This window comes from Aethalodelphis obliquidens, unplaced genomic scaffold (assembly GCF_003676395.1).
Source record: "Aethalodelphis obliquidens isolate GAN/ISIS:26980383/991018 unplaced genomic scaffold, ASM367639v1 scaffold16, whole genome shotgun sequence".
Taxonomy (NCBI): Eukaryota; Metazoa; Chordata; class Mammalia; order Artiodactyla; family Delphinidae; genus Aethalodelphis; species Aethalodelphis obliquidens.
The window spans coordinates 16,038,962-16,058,238 of NW_020837960.1; the positions used below are offsets into that span (position 1 = coordinate 16,038,962).

General features: G+C 39.5%; 1 protein-coding gene across 3 annotated transcripts in view; it reads left to right on the plus strand.

Moving 5' to 3' along the window:
* Positions 1-3,988: 3,988 nt before the first annotated feature.
* Positions 3,989-19,277, plus strand: part of FNDC3A (fibronectin type III domain containing 3A) — a 156,017-nt gene continuing 140,728 nt past the window's right edge. Inside the window, exon 1 of one of the 3 annotated variants that reach the window (XM_027116303.1) lies at positions 3,989-4,252. The gene's annotated coding sequence lies outside the window, so the exon portion shown is untranslated. The remainder of the gene's footprint in view (positions 4,253-19,277) is intronic. The other 2 variants (XR_003434750.1, XM_027116305.1) reach the window with 2 other exon arrangements.

The following is a 19,277-nucleotide window of genomic DNA, read 5'->3' on the forward strand; positions in this document are numbered from 1 at the left end:
AAACAAGTGTTCCTTCTACTCCAATAGGAAACACTATCTCTGTATTCTGCCTGCTATACAAACATTTGGAAAAGAGTCTAGAGCAAAAGTTGCTGGTGCCTCTGCTTACTATATGTACTGAAATATGTCAGCTGCGTGAAGAATTGTCTCCCAATGTATTCCTCTATTTCCTCCCACTAACCATACAAAAGATTCCTCTCTCAAAAGTGATCAGTAATCTCCTAATTGTATGATTCAACAACTTTCTAGAATGCTGAAAGGGACCTCAAAGAACAACAGTCAATCATTTAAGAAATATTTATTGGGCAGCTACTAAATGCCAGGCACTGTGTTAGCAAAAATAGGCTCAGTCCTCCTCATGAAGGGGAGCAATAGACACATACCTAGTATTTACACATACCAAATGTTACAAGCTGTGATAAGTCATAGAGGGAAAGGTACATGGTGGTAGGAGGGCTGACATCAACAAATGGTCTTGAACTTGTCTGGGAAGTCAGAAATGTTTTTCCTTACTCAACGTAAAAGGGAAAAGAAGGTCACGTGCAGAGAGCCTATGGCTGTTGGGATTACAGCACGTTTGAGAAAATAAAAGGCAGCCAGGAAGCCTTCCACACAGGAAGCCCGGGGAGAGTGGTGTCAGATCAGACTAGAAAAGGCAAGACCTCACATGTTCTGGTAAGCCACCCTAAGAATGCTAGTCTTATCTTAGAGCAATGAGACCCTGTTTAAGGGTTTTATATGAAAAGTGGCATAATCTTATTTGCTTTTAGAAAAACTGTCTTGGCTGCAAAGTGGAGAATAAAGGCTCAGATTGTATGCAGTGAGACCAGATTAGATTGGTGGCAATCGGAAAGAAGTAGGCCAATTTTAAGATTTTGGAGGTGAAATTGCTAGGACTTGGTGCTGCAACAAATATGGTGAATGAGAGGGAGGGAGATGTCAGGGGAGACTACTGCTTGTTTGATTTGAACAACTGGATAGATGAGGGGAAAGGAAAACAAGAGTTTGTGAACTAAGTCGGACTAAACTTTGTAACTTTGAGACTTTAAGTGAACATGTCAGGGAAGCAGTTGGTATCAGATTTGGAATTTAGGGTAAGGGACTGGGACACTAGAGACACATACATGGAAATCATCAGCATATAGATGATAACTAAAGCCATTGGGGTGGATGATGAGGTTTAGGCCAAGAGATTATAATGAAAACAGAAAAGAACCTAGACTGAATTGTGAGGTACTCCTATATTTAATAGCTAGGGAGAGGAGAAGGAATCTGCAAGGGAATTAGAGAAGTGGTACCCAGAAATGTAGGGAAAAAGCCAAGAGAGTATAGTGCCAGAGGAAGAACTATTCAAGGAAATAAGTGGTCAAAGTGTTGGGTATTATTCAGAGCTCGAAAAAGATGAGGATTTTAAATAACCCTTATTTTATTGATAAGAAAAATGAAGCACTGAGAAGTGACTTGTTCAAAGTCAATGTAAACGCTTGTCCCTCTCTGGATTCCCAGAGAATTCATACTGGTGCCCATGCTAGGATTATTTATGTGTGTGATTCATTCTCTCCACAGAACATAAATTCCCCAGTCCTCGCTTGACTCAACCTTACAGCATTGTACACTGTTGACTAATCTATGTCTACTTCAGTGACATTCTTGAATTGTCTTAGTCTCCTTCAAAATAACTGTTCTTTCTTGTTGTGCCTATACAGGTAGGGATGCCCAAAATATAATTTTTTAAAAATTCCATTTCTCCCACCTCCACACCCAACCCCAAAGGAATCAAAATTTTGAGGGATGGATTACAAGATTCTGTCTTTTTAAAAAGTTTCCAAGTAGGGGGCTTCCCTGGTGGCGCAGTGGTTGAGAATCTGCCTGCTAATGCAGAGAACACGGGTTCGAACCCTGGTCTAGGAGGATCCCACATGCCGCGGAGCAATTAGGCCCGTGAGCCACAACTACTGAGCCTGCGCACGTCTTGGAGCCTGTGCTCCGCAACAAGAGAAGCCGTGATAGTGAGAGGCCCGCGCACCATGATGAAGAGTGGCCCCCGCTTGCCACAACTAGAGAAAGCCCTCGCACAGAAACAAAGACCCAACACAGCAAAAATTAATTAATAAACTCCTACCCCCAACATCTTCTTTAAAAAAAAAAAAGTTTCCAAGTAGGAAGCTTTGGAAATTACTAGCGTAGAGTCAGGTTTGGAAACCACTCCCTTAGTCTCAGACCAAACAGAGCTAGGGCAGCAATACAGAAAAGCCACCCAACTCACCCACGCTCTAATAAATCCTCTTTTTTTTTTTTGCGGTATGCGGGCCTCTCACTGTTTTGGCCTCTCCCATTGCGGAGCACAGGCTCCGGACGCGCAGGCTCAGCGGCCATGGCTCACGGGCCCAGCCGCTCCACGGCATGTGGGATCTTCCCGGACCGGGGCACGAACCCGTATCCCCTGCATCGGCAGGCGGACTCTCAACCACTGCGCCACCAGGGAAGCCCCAAATTCTCATATTTAAAAACGAAATACAGTTGTGCCTCAGTTATCCAGAGACCAGCTTTCCAGTAATTTTGTCTGGAAGAGGGCCAAATCTGCAAGTTAAGAAAAGGAAACCCCTCTGGCAGAAGAAGAAGTTTTTGAGAGTGAACAACAATGAAAATATCTCAGGATACCACTTGACATACAGTCACTGTCCTATTTACTGATGGGAAGAAGAGGAAGAAAAGAAATCTCTCATTGGCTGACTGTGGATATAAACATCTGATCAATCATCACCTGGAGCCACAGAGAAAAGCAGTCAAGAAAGAAAAGAGTAAAAAATAACCAGTAAAGTAGAAAGGATGAGAGGAAGGATCTGAGCGGATCAAGAGGCAGATGAGGAGATGAGAAGCAGTGACAGATATTAGAAAAGGTGATGAGAACATTCCAAAGAGAAAAAAAGAGATCACCTAAGTAGAGATCCTATATACCTCAGCAATCCCCTGGGACTAGCATATGGCCAAGTATGGCGTTTGATGGCTAGTCATCAACAAAGGATTTCATTAACCATTGTATTCCTTAAGCATGTAGGGAATAAGTACATTTTAAAAGGATTTCTGTAAAAAGGTGGGGAAAAAAGCACTGCTATTTTTTTAAGGCAGCACAATTCATAAGCTGAAATAAAGCCAGAACAAGGAGGCTGGGTACGTCGTCATTGTTTCTGAGGGCACAGTTCCTGGGGTTAGACTCCCCGTCCCAAGGACAACCCCCATCCCAAGTCCTCCCGTGGAAACCGCAAAAGGAAGCAGCCCTGACCGGCCCTCAGGCATTATTGCAGCGCCCCCAGTTGCTGGAGGTTCAAGGAAATCTCGGCCGCGTTCCCTTGTTAAGTCTTCGGGCTGTTGCACTAATTAAGGTAATGGGTTTCCACGCGTTTTGACTGGGGAAGAGACCAAGAAGCTAACTCTCACGTTTCCAACTAAAGTAAATATCTAAATATTTTTGTTTGCTTAAGAGCTCCTGGGGTGTAAGCGTTTGGGGTTGAAACCATCCAAGCCCACTTCGGTTGGCTCCCTATTCCTTGGGGGAGTGTCTTTAAAAGCACCTGCCGGCATTAAGTTTTGTGCTTCCTGAAAAAGGCCGACCCGGTGCGCCTCAGAGGGAGCCTTTTACAATCTGGACTGAGAAGTGTGTGAGTGGCCCCAGGAACGTCACCTGGCTCCTCATTTCCCTAGTATCGCTAGCAGCCTGGCCGCGGCGGCGGCTGCGACGACCCAGGCGTAGCCGGGCCTCAGGAGAGAGCCCGGAGCCCCGGGAGGGCGGTGGGCGCCCCGGGAGCGGCGACGGGGATTCTGACGCCCCGCACCGGCGGCTCCGCGGGCGCCTCGCGCTCCCGGTAAAGACCAGCGGGGCAGCCGGCCAGGGCGCGGGGCGGGGACGCGGGGCCCGGGCCGGCCGGGGGCGCCGTCGGCTGGGCTCGCGCAGCCGCACTCGGCGCGCCGACTCCCGGCTCCTCCTCCCGGCTCCGTAGTAAGCATGGCGGCGGCGGCGTTCGTGGTCCCTCGGGTGAAACAGAAAGCGGGAGCTACGCGGAGAGGGAGCGAAGAGCGGGGCTGAGGCGGCACCGTCACTGCCGGGAAACCACCCCAACAGTCAGTGCGCCGGCGGCCGCTGCGGCCCCGAGAGCTGGCTCTGCCGCTGAAGTGGAGCGAGAACGATCAGGAACCCGAAGAAGAGGCGCCGGGGTAGCCGCCTTCCTCCGCCTCAGAGCGGCGTGACTCGGAGGTGAGAGCGCGGGCGCTCCCTTCGGGAAAGGTGGGGGAGACCGAGGCGTCCGGGTACCGTTCCACCCTCCAGCCCCCGCCCCGGGGCAGGCGCCGGGGAAACCGTTAGGCTGGGTGTGAGGGGCCGGGGCGCTAAGCGGGGTTCGGGCCCGTCGAGGGGCCTGGCCCACCCGGTCTTGTGAGCGCGCGCTGGGCGGAGGGGAGTGGGCCGCGGGCGGGACCCGTCCACTCACGGGGCACCTGCTGGGCCCTAGTCTCGCCGGGAGGCGCTCGGCGGGGCGCGGCCGCGACCCCGCCACCAGCCCGCGGAGGCGGCGCGGCGGCGCGGGCGGCCCTCCCTCCGCCCCCCTGGCCCGCGGCCCGCGGTGAGCCGCGCCGCTGACGGCGGCGCTGGGGGGTGGGTTGCGGAGCCCTCCGGAGCGGATCGCCGAGCGGCCGCGGCGCCTTCGGTGTTGGCCGCCGGGCAGCCGCCAAACTTGAATGCTCCTCTGAAGAGAGTTTCCCCCGCTCCTGTTGGGGTTAAAACCTCGAAAACCCGCCCTTGTGTATTTGATCCTGTTTGGCTGGTGCCAGTACCTGGCCGTTCCTCCAGCCGGCGGAGTTAACCACCTGTTCAGTCGGGGGGTGGACTCCGGGCTGCAGTCCTCGCCCTGTTTAACAGCCTGGATCTTTGAACTTCTGACACGGCTGTGAAAGAACGTCATGCGTTAGGTAAAGAAAATGAACACGTAATTTAGCCATAAAATCGGGGACAGGACGGCGGCGGCTTTAATGAATGTAGTCGTTCTTTTATTAAACTGTTAACGTTAAAAGCCTTGGGATAGTTTTCTCTCGGGGGAAGGGGGGTAATGGATAGTGAGGTGCTAGGAATCATAAATACGGGATTTTCTTTTGTGAAATTTCATGTAAGTTCCTTTGGACACCTTCGTGTCTGACCATCTATTAACAAAGAATACCAGGCTGACAAGATTTTTTTTTTAACTGTATAATCCTCATGTATGTGTAGACTGTAGGCTCTTAAAACTGAGCGGCATAATTATTTTGCTTTTTCCCGTGGTCTGTGTTTTTAGCTCTTGGAAGCAAAATTGGTGTGTGTTTTTCTGTATTACAAGAATGAAATAACAAAAGTTGAACTGTTACTATAATGTTTTATCACAATGATAGTACCAGCACCAGTGCTAAACATATGCCACCCGGGAGTTGGAGCCATATGTTAGGCAGAAACTAATTGAGTTTTGTGGCTATGATCTTGTATTTGGGTAAATATTTAGTTTTTGTGTATTTGCTAAATCTGTAGTTCTTGCCATCGTGTAAGTTTTTAAATCACCTAAAAATAGTCCAGAGAAATGAGTCCCCTGCCTGTTTGATATTTTCTTGGTTGGTTTGACTTTTCTCAAGTAATGAGATAAAGTGCCCACTGAGACAGATGGTAGACTTAAAACAGTGATAAAAAGGATTTTACACATCTTTGATAACATAGAACCTAAAATTTTGCTTTCAGCTTCTTAGCCCGCTGATAATTGTTGCTATCACCACTTATACCAGTTATTGGGAAGAAGGGATGATGACTTGACAGGAAAAAGATTTTGTTAAGATTTCTATAAATAGTTTTATGTTTAAGAATTTTAGCACTATCACAAATTTTATGAAATTTTCTTCTTTCCCTTCATAGAACACCTCTCAGTTTTCTTGTGTAGGTTAACTGAAAATTTTTTATCTCAAGCTGGCTGCTTTTAACCACCTGTATGCTTCTGAATGAACTCCCCCTCTTTCCGTTTTGTCTGAACCCTCAAAACTCATTGACTGTTCAGGAAAAATAAACTTCTGGTTAACATTGGCTTCAATCAAACATAATTATAAGGGTAATTTGCTTCTCCCAAATTAATCATATGATTCAAAAAAACAGATTTGGTGTCATCTATGTCATCACTTTCCCCCTTTGTATGAGTAACTGAAAGCTGATTTATCATGCATTTAGTGATTACGTTTTAATTTTTAAAGTTCTACAGTATAATTTTGAGCATGTTTTATTACTAATTATGAAAAAATTTCTCCCTCTTCTCTGACCAGCCAGGCAGAGGTCAGGATTGAGAGGTTATAAAACCCAGAAAAAAGAGAAGCGATGCATGATTAATAATTTTCATCGTCTTTTGTAGCTTTACTTAGGTAAAGAGCATTTAATTTACAATTTGTTTTAGACTTATGAGTAATAATTATGCCTGTTGAAAAATATTTGTATTTTTTTAATGTGCATACATCCAAGGCTTGTGCATCTTCTATTTTGCCTATATTTTTAAGATACAATTTGATGAAGTAACCTAAAGGTTTTGTTTTCTTTCTCTTGTTCTTGGTACATTTTTCTATGAAAATGAGTCTAGGTGATATCTTTGAGCATGATGTAGCGATATGCATGTGATTTCTAATTTTATTAGCCAGGTAATCAAAAGATAAATAATTGGTTTTTTCCCCTAGCAGTCTCTAGCAGACTTCAAATTAATTCACAGTATTGTAAATCCAAAGGTTTAGAATACTGTGCATGCAATTCCATTGAGTCTTTTAGTGCTTCTTTTTATCACATTGCAAAAAGAAAAAGAAAAATGGCCCATATGGATATCAGTGTCGAGCTGCTTGCTAAAAAGAAATTAATGACCAGTAGTGTTGAAAGGCAACTTTTTTTTTTTTACCTGTATTGGGAGCTTTTATAATTTTCTTAATATTTTGGTCTCATTTTATTTCAGAGTGTTATGCTGTGGTCTCTTTAACCCTTGATCTTTATCTCTATCCTCCCACTATTGTAGTTTTGCTTATCTTTCACATACACTTTCTAAGTTTGCGTTGTAGCCTATGGTCTTCCATCAAGTTCCTTTGTAGGTGTCTTCCTTTGATATTGCCAATCACTTGTCACCCATTACCATTCCTCAGGCTGTTTTTTCTCCAAGGTAGAGAGATGTGCTTGGGAGATGACACGTGCTCAGAGGACGATGAGCTACTATTAGAGCGGGGATACAAAAGCAATAGGATGTGTTTCTTTCCTTCAAGTAGTTTACAGACTAGTTGGGGATACTAGACTAACACACAAGAAATCATTAGCAAAAATATGAGACGGCATTATTAAATTGTGTGGCAAGGACTGTAATTTGAAGGAAAGGGAGGCCATTGAGGGCTAGAATGATCCTGGAAGGCATTTAAAGGAAGTCAGACTTGAAGCTTAGGAAGGATTTAGATATCTAGCAAAAGGAAAGACTTTCCAAAAAAGATTGACAGCCAGAGCTGGAAGTAATAGTAAGGAGACCAGTCTGAGAGTGTATAAGGATAAGTATCAAGAGGAAGAAGGAAAGAAGGTTAAAGTCAAGATTTTGGCTAAGCCCTACAGCATGGTCAAGAGAGTAATAGGCAGGGCTGGACAAGTTTGGCTGTATCATAATGAACCCATCACTGAAAGAATGCTGCATCTACTAAGTTATTTATATTAATAACTTAAGCTTTATGTATGAGGAATAGCTTATATGTTTTATATGTGTGTGTTTATTACAGTTTAGATCAGGAATCAGCAGACTTTTTCTTTAGAGTGCCAGATAATATTTTAGGCCTTGTGGGCCACTTACTGTCTCTGTTGAATATCCTTTTTTGTTTGTTTTTTTACAATCGCAGGATTTGGCCAGCGAGCCTGGTTTGCTGACTCTTGGCTAATAATTGGCTAGGTAATTGTCCATATAGCACATAATGTGAGCTGCCTTCATCATTTGTTTACATGGTTGTTTTGTGTTTTGTTATGACTATCATTTATGTTTTTTTCCCTATATTATAGTAAGAATTAAGAGAACATGCAGAAATTAGTATTGTAATTGTTCTTTTGTGGCCAGACTTCTAGCAGCTGCCTAGACTGAGTCTCAGAACTCGGACATAAAAGAAGAAAAGCCTTTGAGCTAGGCCTTAGAGCAGTGAGAATAGCTACACCATGGAATTTATAATCTTGTATAAGGTTAAGTATATCAATTGCCTATTCAGGTTGTACGTATTTTAAACTTCAACTGGCATTTTAGAAGCCTTGGCTAGGATGCTGGTGGCCTATAAGTGACAACTGGGGAGCAGGCAGTAGGAGACCTTGTTTTTAAAAGTAGTCTAGGTTGAGTTAGTGAAGAGACAAACAGTTGGACATCCCTCAATAACTCCAAGAGTCACTGTGTTATAGAATAGTCTAATAATTGAGATTTACATTGATGAGTTTGAGTCATCAAGAAAAGATTGTATCATGTTTAGATTAAGGCAGAGAAAAAAGACCTAGAAATCTCTTTGAAAATATTTTCATTATGATTATTTAAAGATAAGTTACAGTGATGTAAAGGATAAGTATCAGTTATTTTGAAAATTCATTTACATGAAATATCTCTTTGAAGTTGCTAAATTTATAGGTGTGTATTTCTAAAGCAATTCTATTTCCTTCACATTGTGTTTCATGTACCATTACCAGGTAAATAGTGGTGCCTCAGGTTATGGTTGCATGAATAAATTCGCTAGGGTTACCCTATATATATATTTTTTTAATTTATTTTTGACTGTGTTGGGTCCTCGTTTCTGTGCGAGGGCTTTCTCTAGTTGCGGCAAGTGGGGGCCACTCCTCATCGCGGTGCGTGGGCCTCTCACTATCGCGGCCTCTCTTGTTGCGGAGCACAGGCTCCAGACGCGCAGGCTCAGTAATTGTGGCTCATGGGGCCAGCCGCTCCGCGGCATGTGGGATCTTCCCAGACCAGGGCTCGAACCCGTGTCCCCTGCATTGGCAGGCAGACTCTCAACCACTGCGCCACCAGGGAAGCCCGGGTTACTCTATATTTTGTATTATCAAGAAAGTAAGAATATAGCATAAGAGCATTCTTTGATTCAACAGGCATTAGTAAATACATTCTGTGTATCAGAGATAGTATTAGGTGCTGGGAAAAGTAAAGATGTATATGACGGAGAACTGTCTGGATAAAATCAGTGGTGTTTCTTTTTTTCCTCTTAAAAACATTAAAAGCAAACAAACCAACAAAACCCCAAAACTTAAGTTAACTGTTGTCCTTTTGCCTATACTAGCATTTTCCATACTTTTTAAATGTATGTACTGTCTTAAGTTTTAAGGCAGTACAGACCTTTTGAACTAAATTTTAGCCTTCATGGATTGCTACCCAATAAAAGTTTGGCTTTTTAAATTTTGCTTTAAGAAGAAATTAACAATTCACTCTCCCACCCCCCCTTTTGTCAGTACTTGTAACAGCTTCATTATTCCAGCTGTTTCCGTTTCCTAGATAGGAGATAAAGTACCTTGGATCTTAGTTCCAACTTCACCCTTGTTAGCCGTATGATCTCAGATTCGTTTCTTTCAATCTTAGGTTCCCAATTCTTAAAATGGAGAATAATGTCTATCCTGATTTCCCCACAGAAATATTGTGAGCAACCAAAGAGATGTTGGAAACCATGACAATATTAAAGTACCATATGTGTTTACATTAATGCTACTACATTGGAAGCAGTGCAGCCTTTTTTTAGTAAGACCAGAAATCATGAGTTCAAGTTTTATCCTCCAAACTTCTGTAAATATAGTATTCCAAAAAACATTTAGTTTACTCAAAAGTTTTAACTGCCTTCTTGGCAAAGAGAATGCACATTTTAAAAGCTTTCTTTCCATTCTTATTAATCTTTCAGTGTGGTCGGTATCCAGTGCCTCTGTTCTTCTTTGCAAGAGAATACTGATCTTCATTCCAAGGAAATTCAGCTAGTCTTTCCACAGTGGGATAAAAATATGCAGAAGTGAATTCCTTATAGTTTTCTTTTTTTCAAGTAGAAGACTGTTTATCTATAGTAATAAGATCCACTTGAACTCTCATTGGAAACTTGATTGTTTTTTTTTAAATGCCATATAGACTCGCCAGATATGTGGTGGTACTCTCATTTTACAGATGAAACTATTACTTCTGATTGACTTCCATCTCTCTTCCTCCCTCACTTCTTGAGATTGCTTATGTGCTAATTGTTAGAAAGACAGAGTAAGTATGATGTGTACTTTGACATAAACCTTAGTGTAAAGGTTATCTAAATTTGATAATTAGGTTGTGTTAATCAGCCTCTATCAGAAGTGTCTGAAAGTTACTGTTTTCTGTTTTCCTTCTTCAGAATCCACATTTTAATATATTTTTGAACAATAATTTAAACAATTTAAGTGATTTCTTAGTGAAATCCAATTCCCCAGTAAGGAGAAAAAAAATCTTCCTACTTCTCTGGGGGTTCTAAACAGATGTTTAAGTACATTTTAAAGCACAGTTAAGACTTTTCTTTAAAAAGTAATTATATGCTTTCTTTTGCAGAAATAGATGTCATATACAACAACTATGTACTTATGTTGAGGTCTAGCTTGAAGGAGTAGTCATTTCATTTGCTTCAAAATTAGTTTCTCTTAAGATTGGCTTAAATAAAAATAAAAGTGAAAACATAGTTTATAATTTCTGATTTCATTATGTTTACATTTTCTAGATTCTTTTGGTTTGCTTGTAACAGCCATTCTTTTTTGTTTTCCAAAGATGTTTTATTTTATTTTTTTTAACTTTTATTTTATATTGGAGTATAGTTGATTAACAATGTTGTATTAATTTCAGGTGTACAGCAGAGTGATTCAGTTATACATATACATGTATCTACTCTTTTTCAAATTCTTTTCCCATTTGGGTTATTACAGAGTATTGAGCAGAGTTCCCTGTGCTATACATTGGTCCTTGTTGGTTATCTGTTTTAAATACAGCAGTGTGTACATGTCAATCCCAAACTCCCAGTCTATCCCTCCCCCTGCCCTTGCCCCCGTGGTAACCCTAAGTTCATTCTCTAAGACTGTGAGTCTTTTTCCTGACAGCCATTCTCAGTTACAGTTTCATTCTTAAGACTTGATTTTTTTCTATGTAGTATTTTCATTTGCAGTATATACTTTTTCCTTACATTTTAGTTAATGAAATATACTTTTGTTTCTTCCATGTTAGGACTAGCTATTTCCAATACTTCAGATTAGTAGATAAATCATTATTCCTCAAATGCCATAGTATGCTAGCAATTTTATTTTTTTGTCGATTGCTTGAACCTGACCAAAACTGGTCTAATGTGTGTGATAGAGGAGACTTTGGATAAAATGTACAGGCAACTGTTCCTCTAGTTCATCTTCAGGCTGCCTCCAGACTAATATTTTAAAAATATGAATTTATTCAAATCATCGCTCAGTTTTAGAAGTTAAAACCACACTACAGTTCCTGCTGCATCAATTATAATATCTTCTATCTCTATTTTAGAGTTTATACTCTGTTGGTATCCTGTGACTATATCTATTTCCCACCACTTCCCAATTTTGTCGTACAAAGAGCATGTTTTACGTGAGGCAGATAAAGGTTTGTTTGTTGGCTTCTTCCCTTACTGGCTGTATATAAACTTGAGCACATTGCTTTTACCTCAAGGAGCCTTACTTTCTTCACTTTAAAGAGGGGTAATATAGGATCTATCTCCTAGAATTAGCTGCTATAGGAATTAAAAGAAAGAGCCCATTTAACATGGCAAGTAAAATACTTGCCATAGGATATTTATATGTAGAACTTTGAAAGACATTTCTAATCATTGTTACCCAGGTATCTAAATTCTTCCTTTCACCATTCATTTATTTATTCATCTATCATTTGTTAAAAACCTTAAATGTCGTAGATACTTAGAATATGAATGTCACAAAAATGAATGTCATATTCCTTTTCCTCTAGCAATTCACACAGTACGATGAGAGATAAAGACATGTAAACAAATACATATTTTAAAATAATTAAAAGTAAATGAAATACCTCGTCTTTCATCCCTTGTGTGAATCCTTCCTATAGTTTAGTACTGAACTGCCATAGGTTTCCATAATATGCTCATAATATGACTGTGTATATAACATACTGTAGCATATATATGTTTTTACTTGCCTGTCTCATCTATTAGACTGTGAACTCCTCGATTTTGAGCAATACTTCTCGGGTCGGCAGGGGTTTTTTTGGGGGGGTTTTTTTGTTTTTTTTTTTCTGTAAAGGAGCAGATAGCAAATATTTTAAGCTTTGTGGCCATATGGACTCTGTTGCAACTACTTAACTGTGGTGTAGGAGCATAAAAATAACCACAGATAATTATAAACATTGGGTATAACTGTGTTCCCATAAAACTTTATTTATAAAAGCAGGCAGGAGGCCAGATTCAGTGCACGGGTCTTAGTTTGCTGACTCCTGCAATGCCGCATACCTTATGGCTGGCAGATATGAGGCACTCAGTAAATGATAATAATTAACATATATTAAATGCTTTCTATGTTCTGTGTACTATTCTAAACAACTTTTCATGTATGAGTTTACTTAATCCTTAAAACAACTCTCTGAGGTAGCTATTATTGTCATCATTTTAAAGATTAGGAAACTGGAGCACAGAGAAGTTAAATAACACACCTAAAATCATACAACTAGTTAGTGAAAGATTTGGGATTTGAACCTAGGCTTTCTGACTCCAGAGCCTGGCTTTGAATTATTAAATCATACCAGTTCTGATACGTTGAATTCCAGGAGTATAATATTGATTCAGCATTAGGAAGCATATTAATGTAATTCACTATACTAATAGGTTAAAGGGGGAAAACTGTATGTTTATATCTCTTTGGTGCTAAAAACAAAAATCATTTTCTCAAATTCAGTTATCCCTGACAACTCTTCATCAACAAGAAATAATCTTATAAAGGGTCTCTACCAGAAACCTGTATTAAATGTCATAATGAAATGTTAGAGGTACTTTCATTAAAAGATAGGAACGTTGGTCAAAGTCTTAGCCAGTGTGTTAAGAAACAAGAAAAATAATTAACCTCGAAATAATGGGGATTGGAAGTGAGGTGGAATATATCACTGTTACTAGTTGCAGTTGATATGATTATCTACTTAGACAAGACAGGCAACAGAAAATGATTTGAGTCAAAAAGAGATTTCAGTAAACCCACTGGCTATGAGATAAATTTAGAAGATTCATTAGCTTTCTTATACACTAGCAATAACCAACTATGAAAAACAGTAAGAAAAGTAGAAGCCTAAATTATAAAATACTTGAGAAATTTTAAAAATATGCAGCACCATCTGAAGAAAACTACAAGAAATCTGAATGAATGGAGGAATAGTATATTCCTGAATGTGAGAACTTAATACTATAAAATTGGCAGTTCTCACCAAATTAATACAGTCAGTGTAATCCTAATTAGAAATCCAACAGGATTTTTAAAATGAAATTTGACAAATTGATGTTTCAAGTTTTGAGAAGGAAAAATGCACAAGAATGGCCAGATAAATTTCAAAAAGAAGCATAACAAAGGGGAACTTACCCATCAAAGATTAAAACATACTGTACAATTATAATTATTAAACTAATAAGAATTTGGAGTAGGAATGAGCATGTTGATCAAAGGAACAGAATAAGGAATTCAGGAGGAGCACCATGGTTACAGAAGAATTTATTGTATGATTAACAAGTGAGTAATGGAAGAGCTAGTCTATAAGTGATGGGGGACAATTGGCTGTCCAGTTGAGGTAAGGATAATTAGGTACTCACTTTGTGGCACTCTCAAAACTAAGTTCCAGTTGGACTAAATATAAGTAAAACAATAAAATGGCAAAAATTTTGGAAGAAGTGAATGTAAAAAAAGTGTCAGTGTAGTGATAGCCTTTTCAAATAAGACGTCAAACTTAGATGCCATTTAAAAAGGCAAGCAATAGATTGGGATAAAATATTTGACATATAGTAGACAAAGTTAATATTCAGAGTATATAAGGTGTGCCTACAAATTAACCAAGTCAACCTGGTAGAAAATGAGAAAGAATGTACAGAAATTCATAGAAGTAGAAATATAGCCTATAAAGTTTTGAAGAGATGCTCAAACACACCAGTAGTAAGAGATTGAAAACATCGAGATACGATTTTTTTTTTAATCTTTGCTAATAAAATTGGCAAAAATTGGAAAACCTTAGTAGGTGTCAAATTGGAAAGTAGGCACTCATAAACTATTGAACAGAGTATAAACAGCTTCTTCTTTTTAGGGTAAAAGTTTAGCTGTATCTGTCAAAATTTTTTTTAATTAATTTATTTTTGGCTGTGTTGGGTCTTTGCGGCTGCGCACGGGCTTTCTCTAGTTGCTGAGAGCGGGGGCTACTCTTGGTTGCAGTGCGTGGGCTTCTCATTGCGGTGGCTTCTCTTGTTGCAGAGCACCTCTAGGCGCGTGGGCTTCAGTAGCTGTGGCTCGCGGGCTCTAGAGCACAGGCTCAGTAGTTGTGGCACATGGCCTTAGTTGCTCCGTGGCATGTGGGATCTTCCTGGACCAGGGATCGAACCCATGTCCCCTGCATTGGCAGGCGGATTCTTAACCACTGTGCTACCAGAGAAGTCCCTGTTTCTGTCAATTTTGAAAATGCATACTTCTAAGCCAGAAGTTTCATTTCTGTGTATCTATAATACAGAAATACTATCATAGGGTCATAGAGAATATTACATGATTGTTCCTTGTGGAGGGAGAAATATATGAAGAAAAATGAAAGCATTTTGTGTTCATCATTAGAATAAATTATAGTATGCCCTCATAGTAGAGTATTAGACAGCCATGAAAAAGAATGAAGTAGCTACAGATGTACTTCTTTAGGAAACTCTTAAGATATTTTACAGGAAAAAACAAGACACTGACCAGTACACGCAATTTTATTTAAACCACTCCCCTAAACCTCATACATACATAAGTGCAGAGCAAATGTCTGAAAGGGTACATTCCACAGTGGTTGCTCTGGAAATGGGAGTTGGAATGGGGCAGGAGTTAAAAATAATGTCTGTACATATGTTTTTAAGTGTAAACATCCAACTTTCGTGATGTAACAAACAATAAAAGAAAAGATGGTTCGGATTTGGTGATTGTGACTAGTCCTTGTTAGAACCATACCTCCTAGTTGGTCGGCCTTGATTTATGTCTGTTTCCCTGTGTGATTTTTAACAGCACATCCTTTCACTCAAAACCTTCCCAGTTAGTGTCTGAAATCATTGGTGCTTTTAAAGAGAGCAATTTCAGTTTAGTGTTGGGTCTGAAGCTGTGTTACAGCATGTTAAAGAAGTGAGAATTGTAGGCTAGTGATTCTCAACCTTTATATAATCATATCTGCCAACCAGGACAATTTTAGTATACTTTATTTTATGAATTTCTATTATAAAAGCAATTTTCTTTTCCAAATATAAAATTGTAATTTTGATTATAGTTGTTTTCAAGTCTCATATGCCTGGATATTTTGATCTCCCCTTTTAATATTAGAACCTAATATTTTAGGAAAGTTGGTAGTAAATTTCAGGAGAGATGTTAGCTTAAACTGAAGACAAAGTAAAGAAAAGGAAGATTTTTTAAAGATAAGATGAGGAAAGATTAGCATATTTAGGCAATAATTTTTAGCTCAGCCATAGTTGTAGATTTATAAACAAAGAATATGGTTATCTCAGAAAGGACAACATTAAAATACTGGGTTCTACAGACAGATCTTACTTCTCATGGAAAATACAGAAATATTTCTTGATTTTCTTATTACATCTTATGATAAAATTCTCTATTGGGGAGAAACTAATGAAGGAAACGTTAAATATGGTGAAGTTAGTAATACAGCTTTTACAGAGGAATTCAAACCTTTTGGTTGTAAACCTAGATGCTAAGGTGTTACTTTGTTCAGAAAATATTCAGAGGCTGCTGTTTTTTGGTCTTAAACCCAAAGTGATTCTGATAGACATAACCAAGAATCTGAAACTCTGAAAAAGCAAAGTGAATAATCTAAATATATAAGCTAGTATTTTACAAAAGGGCAATAAAATATTTGTAGATGAAAAAAGAATTGTCCCAGATGTAATTACGTTGTGCTCTAAAGGTAACCCAAGTGCTCTGAAAATAGCACTAGACAGCTAGGAGCTGTAAGATGGGATTTAAGAAGTACAGTTGTCACTCAACATCTGCAGAGGATTGGTTCCAGGACCCCCGCAGATGCTCAGGTCTCTTATATTAAATGATGTAGTACAATAGAGTCGAATATCTGCACGATCCGCACCTACAGATACGGAGGGCTGACTGTACTTAAAAAAAAAAAATCTATTGGTCTTATTTATGTGCACATTATCTGTCTTTTAACAGATTGGGGTTGATTTCTTGGAAGAATTCCTGCTCTCTTTTCCCATAGTTTCCTGAGTGGAAGTATCTTTGTGATGTCTTTTTCATCAAGATTGTGTTTGAAGTCTTATTTTAATCAGGTTTCCATGTTAGTATTAAGGTGTGATTTCTTAGTGGGGGGGCTGGAGCTGTATCTCCTGACTGCTTATTAAATTAAGTTATATTTAGTATATCTGACTAAGGAGAATAATGGCAATGGCCCTCAAACTCCCAACCCTTATTTTACACCTCTGTTCAATTAAGAGGGTTAAAAGACTGAGGCCCACCCATCCTACCCACTTTCACCTTTCCTTTCCAGTGAACAAGGAATTGGAGAAGAGTAAGATAAATAAGTTATAGTGAATACGTTGCTGACAATCTATATAAATTGCCATTTACGGTTTAAGAAAATGAGTATATATATTTGATTTTATTAGATTAAACCATATGAAATTGTTATTTTAATGTTTCTGACCTTAAGTGGCAATTTCATGTGGTTCAACCTATTATATTACAGAACCATGCCCTATAATCACTGCTCTCTATATAAAAATATATTGTTGCACTTAGAAAATATGTTGTGGCTTCCCTGGTGGCGCAGTGGTTGAGAGTCCGCCTGCCGATGCAGGGGACACATGTTCGTGCCCCAGTCCGGGAAGATCCCACATGCCGCGGAGCAGCTGGGCCCGTGAGCCATGGCCGCTGAGCCTGCGTGTCCGGAGCCTATGCTCCGCAAAGGGAGAGGCCACAACAGTGAGAGGCCCGCGTACAGCAAAAAAAAAGAGAGAGAAAATATTTTGTAAGCTATTTAATATAAATTCATAAGCAGCACATTGCTTATGAAATGTCACCATATAAGCCAAATTGGCAAGTTTATGAATATACCTACTTTAGCAACAAGGATAAAGTGATAAGCCAAAAATATTGTTAACATATGCACCATTGGACTATAGGGTTAATCAATCAGCCATCTCTGAAAACTAAATTAAATATGAGAATGATAAGATAAACATGTAGTAATTGCTAAATAAAAGCTATTAGATTTAAAACCATGACCAGTTGAAGACACTGCAAAAGCCAGAACTAATTGAAGAGAGCACTGATAATAGATAAACAGATAACAAAGTATCCTTCCCCTAAATTGTGGTAATTCTGTCAGTTGCATGGCAGCCAAATGTCTTAGTAGAATCCTGAATCAGAGGCCCAACTAATCTCCAGAAACATATTAATTTTAGTTTATAGATAACACATTTTTTTAGTAAATAAGAACTCACTCTGTAAGTTGCTGGTAAGTAATACTTAGTCTTATGCAGAAATCTAAGAAAGTGCGTGTCATTTTCCCAAAATATCTGTAAAGAGAATACTGATTTTTCTTTCAATTAAGGGTATATCAAGAGCACGTTGGCTTCCATTGGTGAACCCAGACCATACTTTTTTAAAAAATCTTGCTTTTAAAGCATTGCCATTTGTGTTCTACTTGTGATAAAATTCATTTACCTTTCTACTGCCCATTGCGTACATTAAAAATTAAGAGTAGTGCATTCAGTTCCCTGTCAAGATGGAATAAAAGGGACTAAACTTACTCTTCTGTCTGAAACAACTAAAAAAAAAACCTAGAAAAAAAACCACATGAAACAGTAGCACTCAAGATGTTAGATATCATGCAGCGGAAGAGGGAAAACATGAGCCCTAAGATTGGCTCTGCTTATTGCCTGGAGGAAGTTCCCAGGGCACAGGGAGGGGTGTCCCAAGTAGGTCCCATCTCCCTGAGTTGAGATGAAGCTGGCAGTCCAAAGAGCATAATAGAGTGTACAGATCCAAGTACCAGAGAAGAGAGCACTAAACAAAAAGGACCTCAATGATCTGAAGAAGGTCCCCCTTGAGTATTTAGCACAGTACTGATAAGTGCATACCTGTGAGGAAACTACCCAGGGCTAGAGAAAGAGTCACCTAAAAGGATTATATATTAAATAAAACAGTGTCCAAGCTTATACAAGGCCAGAAATAGTGCCTGTTCCCACCAGCCAGAGTAGAAAGCCTCATAATTCTCAGGGCATTTGGTAGAGTACTCTGGAGGATCTTGGCTCAGTGGTGGGGAAAAATTAACCCTAGACTAAATGTAGCTGTGTTCCTGCCTAATGCAAGAATATAACTTTGTTCTTGCCTAAAGCAAGACCCCAAAGGATCAAACTGTTTCCAAGTCACTTAGCCACATCTCATAGCAAAGCTCAAGAAGAGTTATAGGAATACAGAAATATCCAGCAGCCAAGAAGGGAAAATTTACAGTGACTGACATTCAGTCAAAACTAGTAAGCTTGCAAAGAAGCAGAATAATACAAACCACAACGAGGAGAAAAATCAAGCTACTTGAAACTGGCCGCAAAATGACATTGATGATGAATTAATAGTCAGGAACATTAAAACAGTTACGTTTGTATTCAGTATGTTGGAGAAGCTAGAGGAAAGATTGAACATGTTATGTAGAAGTATCTTCTAGATTATAATTACAGTGTCAGAGACAAGATACATTGGATGGGATTAATGGCATGTTAGACATTGCCAAAGAAAAGATTATTGGATGTGAAGACATAGCAATAGAAACTGTCGAAAATGATACATACAGAGAAAAGAGAATTGTTTGAAAAGGTGAACTGAAAAAATATTTGAAGAAATAGTGGCCAAAATTTTTCTGAATTTGATAAAGACTATAAACTAAGAAGCATGATAAGCACAAGAAAGATAAATGTCTCCAAGGAACATCAATTAAATCACTTAAAACAATGATAAAGAGGAAAAAATC